The 8,640-nt window shown below is 64.9% G+C and overlaps 1 protein-coding gene across 1 annotated transcript in view; it reads right to left on the bottom strand.

Annotated features, from left to right (window-relative positions):
* The window catches only part of NACC2 (NACC family member 2), a 67,407-nt gene extending 58,786 nt beyond the window's left edge, over positions 1 to 8,621 (bottom strand). The window contains exon 1 of the mRNA XM_039219632.1: positions 8,567 to 8,621. The gene's annotated coding sequence lies outside the window, so the exon portion shown is untranslated. The remainder of the gene's footprint in view (positions 1 to 8,566) is intronic.
* Between the last annotated feature and the right edge of the window lie 19 nt (positions 8,622 to 8,640).

The raw sequence follows: 8,640 nt of genomic DNA, 5'->3' as shown, positions 1-8,640 counted from the left end.
CCCCCTCCCCCTCCCCCTCCCTGCAGCGCAGACCCCAGGCAAGGCCAGTGCTGGCTGGGGGCCTGGGGGCTGCAGGGACTGTGACAGCCAGGCCTGCCTGCCCCAGGAGGCCACCTCCCAGGACCCCTGGGCTGAAGGAAACCAAGCCACCGCCCCACCCCCACCCCCAGAGACAGGGTGCCTGATGCCGGGGACCCTCTGCCCCCGGGGTCCACCCCAAGCCCTGTCAGTAGTTCTAAAGGCTTTCAGAAAAGAGTCTCTAAATGTGGCCAGGACCCTCTAGGACCTTCTGAGCTGAAGCGCACCCAGCAGCTGGGGGAGGGGAAGGCAGAGGGGCACCCCGAACACCCCAGGGGCCGCCCGAGCAGAACTGGGGCCCACTCCCAAGGATGCTTGGTGGAGGGGGCTTTCCGCTTTCCTGGGTTATTAAGAACCTGAAGAGGGACCCAGAGGAAAACCACAGGCCAGCTTCCCACGACCTTGGGGCCCTTGGGGCCCGGCCTGGCCCAGGTCGGTCTGCACAGCTTAGAGAGGTGTGGGGACAGACCGGGGACCCTGCTCCTCCACCGAGAAGCACCCCGAGGCCCCCATCACGTTTCTCCAGAGCCAGTCGCCTGCTTCTCGGGGTCTCGAGTCCAGCAGGGCCCCTCACGGTCTGGGCTCGTGCGGACCCCAAGACAGCACAGCCTCTCGGCTCCTGCGCCCCACTGCCTGGACGCTGTAGCCCCTCCAGCCCCTTCTGGGGACCACCTCCTCCCCTGCATCACTTCCCCTCGTCAGCTTACTTTCCTGCGAGGGGGACCGAGGAGACTGGAGGAAAGAAGATCCAGAGGCCTCAGCGGCCCCAGTCTGCCCGCTCTGGTCTGGGATCCAGCACGCAGCCAGGCCCAGCCCCGAGGGCCCCTCTGTGACCGACACGCCTTTCCTTCCCTGGCCCTTCACATGACGGGGGCCGGCCAACTAAACTGGGTTACAACAATTAACACAAATTCTGCCGCCTGTCCCAAAACTTACATAACCAGAGGCGCTGTGTCTCAGGAAGCTCTTCCTCCGCCCATGGCCCCATTTCCTGCCCCCGACCCCGGGCTCTGGTCCTGAAAACAAAGCTCCTTCTAGAGCTCCCGACTGGTACTGGCCCTCTGGCCCTGCCAGCCAGTACTCGTCGGGGCAGTGCCCACCGTCTGCGTGTCTGGCTGCCCAGCCTCCCGGGCAAGCACAGGGCGGAGCCAAACGGGCTGTCTCCGCAAGCCTCCCGCCCCTTCCCGAACAGCACCCCCCAGCACTGGAGGGTTTCTGTGACCTCCACCCGCCGGACAGACGGCGTCCCCCCAGATTCACGTCCACCCAGAATGGGACCTTATGCGGAGACCGGGTCTTCGCAGATGTGATCAGTTGAGGACGGAGGAGACTGTCCTGGGTGGCGGGGACGTGTCTGTGAGCCAAGGGACGCCGAGGACCCAGCACCACCAGACCTGCGAGAGGCCAGGATTCTCCCCGGGGGCCTCCAGAAGAGCCAGCCCCGCCCTCTCCTGACCTCGGGCCGCCAGAACTGCGGCGAGGACACACTTCTGTCCTTTGAGGCCACCAGCTTTATGGTCAGTGGTGCCTGGGCCCACTCACTCCCGGCGCCCTCCCTGCCCGCCGGCCACCTCCACACAGGCCACCGTCACAGAGCTCCTGGAGCAGGCAGACCCCAAGGGAGCCCCCCAGGGCAGCGGTCACACAACGGAGGGGCGAGCGCGCCAGAGGGGAAGGAAGGGGAGAGGCACCATCAGGCGACAGTCAGGTCCCGGCGCGCACCCTCCAGCGAGAGCGTTTGTGCGCGGAGGCTACGAGGCAGCTCTCCGGGGCCGATCTCGGTGACCAGAAAGTGACCACTTCTGTTTCTCCTTCAAAGCTCTTCTCCCACCTCACTTGTGGGGAAGCTGAGGCCCAGGGAGGCCACGGTGTTTTCCGAGGGCCCCACAGCAGCACAGTAAAGAACGGCGTTCAAAAATCCCAAGCTGGCGCTCGCGCCAAACCCAGACTCTGCAGAAAGTGGCCACTCGGCTGACTGTGGGACGGTCACGGCCCTGCCCAGCCCAGCGCCCCCCCCCCCCCCCCGTGCTCTTTCTGCCTGTGCGGCGCTGAGGGGGACAGAGCCTCCTGTCCACACCGGGGGACCCGAGGCAGGTACCCTGGCCCCGCCCACATGTAACCAGCCTCCCCCGGTTGCCAGGTGGACCCTACTTCTGAGGACCCGTAAGTGGGTTCTTCTCCGAGTGGGCTGGGGTTTGTACCCCAAACTTGCTCTGGCCAACTTGTAGCCGGTGGGAAAGAGGGGACATTGGGAGGGAGTCATAAAGCCATTACACTAGAGCCCCTCCCCCCCAGGACCAGCTGGGGGCTGGTGACGGAGGGAGCCGTCCTCAGACTCCGGCCACCTCAAGGACCCGCAGGCCGGCCCCACTCCCCTCAAGGCCGCCCTGAGCTGCAAAGCCAGTGAGCACGACGGGCGCCTGCAGCTGGTGCGGGACCAGGCCTGTGACCTCGGTCCCTTCGAGAGCTCGGGGCTCCCAAACCGCAGAGCCCATAGCAGCGACCACCACCGGCTGCCTGCAGTGGCCACGAGGGGCCTCGGTAGGGGGGGGGTCCTGGTCCCAGCGCGGAGGCAACGGGCGCTCGGAGAACCTCACGGAGCCCGGCAGCAGCTTGGAGGAAAGTCGCCCTGAAGCCTCCACGGTGAGTGGCCAGCCCCCTGCTCCCGGGTCCCTCGGCATGCACCCCCCCCCCACGCACATGCCCCACGCCCATCCTGGGAGAAGGTTCCCGGAGGAGCTGGCGGGCAATTTGCATAATATTCTTTGCAAGTTAATATCAGCCTCTGATAATGATCTCGGCATAGCGTGGAGCGCTGAGGCGGCTGTTACAACACTAAGTGATCATATTTTAAATTATGTTTCCCTTTATAGAAAGGTGTTGCAAAAACACACAGACATGAAATCTGTCTGTAGCAGCCCCACTGCCAAGCACCTGACCAGCTTCCCAGTGGCGGTTGTGACTGCAGCATTGGGGCCCGGGAAACCCAGACACCTGGGGCCCCGTGCCGCCCCCCCCTCCCCAGGGCCCCAGCCCCACCCTCACTGGGGCCAGGGGGCCCGGCCCAGGGCGAGTCCACGCAGGGATGTTCACGGGGCACCTAACGCCCACGTTTGCCAGGGGTCCCGACTGCCCTGGCACCCGGCAAGGAAGCTCTCGCTTCCCACCCGCCCCAGGCCCAGCCTCACACTGGAGACCCCAGGGCCCAGGGGGCCAGACCTCGTGGGATCACAGGGAAGACACAAGCCTAATAACTCCAAATTCTAGGCTTTGGTGCCACAGGCCCTTCTACGGTTGCACCGCAGTCCGGGCCTGGGTCACCCGTCATCCTTCCCCCACTGTCCGGGCTCTGTACCCCCTCCCTAGGCAGGCGGGCTGGTCCGGGACCCTCGCACATCCGCACCCCGGATGCGGCCAGCGGCGCACCCCACAGCCCATGAGGCCAAGCAGTCACGGGCGACCCGGTGCCTGGAGTGGACGGCCGAGGGGCTGAACAGACCCGGGCCCTGGGGCAGCCTCAGGGGCGCGGGGGGAGGGGGGCTGCCCTGCTCACAAGGGGAGCCCCGCAGAAGAGGCCATGTGCTCCCTGCTCTCCTCTCCCTTCATCTGGGAGCCAGGGCCACCACTCAACCTTTATTTTCTTAAAAGCTTTTTTTTCTTTTTTATTAAAAAAATCCAATTATAGCACCAATCTCTCAGCAGGGGTCAGTGTGGAATAAGAATAGCCCGAGTTAATGGACATGACACAGCCAAGATTAATGCCTAAAGGGCTTCAAAAGTTGTATGATGCAGATTTCATTAACATTTTAATTGTAATGTATCTTTTTAATCTTCCCTCTCTAATGGCTTTATATCCAAAAAAACGGAAGAAAAAACTGCTGACACAACAAAAAGTATCAATATACAAAATTTAACAAAGGCGCTTAGCAGCGCAATGGAAACTAAATTAAATGAGCAAAACTATGTTAACATTGTGATTTTTTTAACGGCACCAAAGTCAGGAATGCGGCAAAGGCGGTTACTTCTCCCTCCTGGCAGAGACAGCGATGGGGCCGAACAGGGAGCCGTGGGGCCGCGGGGACCCAGGACCACACCCTTCTGCCCCTGACCCACAGGCCGGGGCGGGGGCACCCACAGTGCCGACTTCCAGCCGCGTCCAGGAGCCGGAGAGAGGCAGGAGGGGTCCAGAGGCCCCTGGTGACGTGTGGGTGGGGAGGGGACATCTAGGGACAGCACTATCACCATAACGAGGAGGGAGTTTTGTGGGGCAAAGGCTGGGGCGGCGGGTACGGGGGCATCCTGCCTCCAGCGCCCACAACGAGGGACTCCGGGCAGTCCTGGCCAATGGGGCAGCCACATATTACTGGCGCCAACTCTCAAAGACAACGAGCTTTTCCAGAAATACACCTGGTCGTGTCTACCGAGGACTCAGGAGATTTTTATTTTCAATCAACAAACACTCAAGAGTACCAAGCCTGCTGCCTGCTGCTCTACCTGACGGTTTGCGCCCCCCTCCCCGATGGGCCTTCTCTCTGCAACAGCCCCCACACCACGCCTTCCTCGGGGACCTGGTGGCTGCGCCGGGTGCTGGGCCTGGGGGCCAGCCAGTCCAGGGCCTGGGACACAGCCCCACAGTCGGGCTCATTGCTCCAACCCAGTGACTATATATGGGCACTTTCAGGCCCCTGCGGTCTCCGCCCCCGACCTGCCGGCTTCCCAGGCACACAGGCGGGCACTAGGCGGAGCCTGCCCATGGCCATGTGCCCTCCTGGATGCCAGGGCCCGGGGCCGAGGGGGAGGGGGAAGATTCCTTCAGAGACCCAGCGCCAGCCTCTCCTCCCCAGGGACCAGAGAACAACGCCTCAGAGAAAAGTATGCCTGTGCCCTCCCTGGAGACTGAGAAGCAGCCTCCCCTTAAAGGGCCATGTGCTCCTCACTGGCTCGGGCTGCTCACAGGGAGGGGGCATCCCAGGAGGGCCTCAGGGCTGGGCCCAAACTGCACAGAGGCCCCAGGCCGGCTCTGCTCACCTTCAGCCTCCAAGCAAACAACGAAGCTACCACTTAGCACTGGAACACACAAGCCAGGGTGGGGCTCAGAGAGGGTGAGGTGTGCATCCAAGGTCACATAGCTCTGGGGGCGGGATGTGACCTGGGAGAGACCCCAGAGCTCGGGCTCCCAACTGCCGGCCCTGCCGAACCCAGGCCAGGGAGGGGCCTGGAGAGCCCAGGGTCAAGGTCAGAGCCCCCTCCATCCACCCCCCCATCAGATGCGCTCCTGTCCTCAAGGGCACGGCCCCACTCTGAAGATGCTAACCACAGAGGGGCCACCAGGGAGCCCCACTCCAAAGTTCATGTCCCAAACCTCCATGGCTCCCACTTCCAGCCACCTCTGCGCCCCCTGCCCACGGACCGCCAGGCCCTCACCCACGGGGACCACTTCCAAAATCCAGCACTTGAAAGGCCGGAGGCCACCGTGGAGGAGGAAGCCTAGCTCCCAGCAAACACCAGCTGCAGGTGGCACAGGAGGGAGCCCTGGGCAGCCCCGAACCAGTTTACACGGAGCCTGAGGCCAGGCCTGGTGAGAGCAAGCATTTGCTAAAAGAGAAACGGAGCCGAGTCGGGGGAGGCTCTGCAGGCGAGGGCAGGGCAGGGCCAGGGTGGCTCCGGCCTCACGAGGCTGAACGCCGTGCCCAGCCTGCAGCCAGGCCCCCCGGAGCCCAGGAGCCCAGGTCCAAGTCGGGGGAGGATGTGACCTTTCAGCCACACCCGAGGTGGCAGCAGGTCACAGCGTGGGGTCCACACATCCCTGAATGGAGGTGGAGACGGAGACAGACAACTGACGGTGGCCCCCTGCTCATCACGGGAGGGCGCGGGGGAGGGGAGCAGGCCAGACAGGGGGCTCCAGGGGGGCCCAGGACACGGTGCTCTGCAGCCTGGACGGGCAGAGGAGAGGCCAACGGAGCCAGCCCTGAGGGGGCCCTGTGGCCACTGCCCAGCCCCGGGCAGACCCCAAAGCCAACCAGACTTTAAAAGCCCCCAAAGCGAGGCCGCCCAGAGCTGCAGTAGCTCAGGATCCAGCCAGGACCCTAGGGACCCTGTTCCTGCCTTGCCCCCCCACCCCGGAACACACACAGGGGCACCAGACCACAGGACTCTGCTCCCCTTCAAAAGACCAGGCCTGGCACACCAGTCCCAGTCCCTGAGCCCAGGGCGGCCGTGAGGGACAGCAGCCTCGAGAACGAGCCGGGTAGCTAACACGACCCTGAACTGTCAGCTTATCTCACCCCACGAACCTGGTCGTGGTCAAGCTTCCCAAGTATGTGCCTTACACTGGGGTCTGCGAAGACTTTGGTTCCTGGGGAAAACACGCGGAGGGTTCCAGGCTGCGGGGCCACAATCTGGCCGGAGTAAGGGGAAGCCGGGGGCCCATCCCCCAACTCTGCACTCGGGGGAGCGCAGACCTCAGAGGCAGGGTGTGGGGTGGAGCCCTGGGGACACTCTTGAAAGACTCTGTGCCACAGTTCGCATCTCCCGGCCCACAAGGGGCACGGGGCGCACCTTAACCCATGACACCAAGCACGGGGGACCCCAAGACAAAGGCGCACGAGATGCATGAAGAGCAGCTCAGGGCTCGCCATCACCCCTCCCGTGAGTAACGCCTGCGCGTGTTTTAGCTGGAAACCAGAGAAAGGTTTGAAGGGTTTTGTCAAAATGTCACCCAGGAGTCCAACCTCCCAGAGACGGCCTCTCTGGGTGGGTGACAAAGGTCCCGGAGACAACCCCCCCCCCCCGCCCCGTGCAGCCCGGCGCCGGCCCGGCGCTCCTCTAAACGGCTGCAGGAGAGAGGGGCAAAGCGGGCCGGCTGTGGCCACTGACAGCAGATCTCTGGCGAGAGAGGTGCCAAGTGGTATCTTCTCCCCGTAGGTTCCTCCAGCGGGCTCTACTGAAAGAATGCGGGCCCCACACCTTGCGTCTCACCTCCTTCGACTTCCTTCACTCAGGCTCCAGCCAAGCTACCACCCAACAGTGGAATGACCCTATCGAAATGCCAGCGGGCCTCCTGGGAGGGATGGGCACCACAGGGGGCCACAGGGAGCAGAGACCAGGGGATTCGTTGGAAGGTGAAGCCAATGCCTCCGACTGACCCTTTACCTAACTCCTTCCTGCCAAGCTGTTTCCTCACCTGTGAAATGGAGCCAATAATAGAGGCTACCTCTCCCGGCGCCCTTGCCAGGCTTAAATGACAATAAGTAAGAGTGCGGAGAGCCACCTACTGCCATCGTCTGGGCAAACTGGAGAGAGGGAGGGGAGCGGGGTCAGGGGCTCAAGAGGAGAGAGTCAGGGTGGAGAGGGAAGGCGGGGGGCGGGGGAGGGGACCCACACCAGCCCGTCCCAGCCGATCGGAGCACCGGAAGCAGGAGGGGGGCTGATGCCCCTGGGAGAGGGGCTGGCACCGTGCGGTGCTTGCAGACTGTTCAGAAAGAGCAGCCTTGCTGCACAGTGGGCACACGGAGGGCAGGAAGCATGGCTGCCTCCAGCACCCCCCACCTCGCCTAGCCCCCCACCACACAGGATGGGCTGGACTAGGACGCGCAGCCAGGGTGCCCAGGGAGCCCCGGGAGCCCCAAGAATTACCACTAGAAAGAAGGCGCCCAACTGCCCATGCGCCCAAAACATCCCAGATCTGGAGGGCGGCCCCAGGAGGAGGAGGAAGTGGAGGGGGGCAGTGGGAATGGTCTCCAAGGCCAGCTCCAGGCGACCTGCCACCCGCAAATCCACAGGTTTAATTAAAGGCCATCAGGACAGAGTTGGCAATCACCAGCCCCAAGACCAAACTTCTGAGAAGCCCGGAAGAGGGGACCCGGAGGTGACCTCTGACCTCATGACACCCCCCCCCTCACACACACACACCAACGCGGCCGACTTCGGAAGAGCCCGGGTCGCCTGTCTGGGCCATGGGCGTGGGCAGCGAGCTCAGAGGTCACCTCTGAGCTTCCTGGATAAGGGGCTCGGGCGACAAGCCCTCCGCTCCGCAGGGTGGGCGCAGCGGATGACAGGTGCGAGCCCCCTCCCCGGGCAGCCGGTTCCCAGTTCTCCCCAGACAGGGGTCCGCGCGGGGCGGGAACGGGGGGGGGGGGGGCCGTGTGCAGGGGCGCCCGGGGAAGGGGGCCCGCCGGGACCGGGAGGGGGAGGCGCCGGCCCGGCGGATGCGCAGCCGCGCGGCCGGCCTCGGACCCCGGCCCGGGCCTCCGCGCCCCCGAGGGCCGCGCGGGGCGAACGCGCCGGGGCGGAGGCCGGGCGTCCCGAGCGGCCCGGCGCGGCGGAGGCGGCGGGGCCCGGCCGGGCGCCTCCCGGGCCGGGCGGGCGCGCCGCGCGAACTTGGGCTGCGGGCGGCCGGCGGGCACTGCGGCAGGGCGGCGGGCGCGCCGCGGAGTTTGCGGGAAGTGCGGCGGCGGCGAGCCGGCCGGCGGCGCCAAGTCGGGCGTACCTGCGGGCGCCCGGCCCGGTCCGGCCTGCGGCGGCAGGAAGTCTCGCGTCCCCGCGCTCCGGCTCACATGGACT

This window comes from Hyaena hyaena, unplaced genomic scaffold, assembly GCF_003009895.1.
Source record: "Hyaena hyaena isolate Hyena2069 unplaced genomic scaffold, ASM300989v1 scaffold_823, whole genome shotgun sequence".
In the NCBI taxonomy this organism is placed as follows: domain Eukaryota; kingdom Metazoa; phylum Chordata; class Mammalia; order Carnivora; family Hyaenidae; genus Hyaena; species Hyaena hyaena.
The sequence above is the reverse complement of the archived record's forward strand: the minus strand, read 5'-3'. Positions and strand labels throughout refer to the sequence as shown.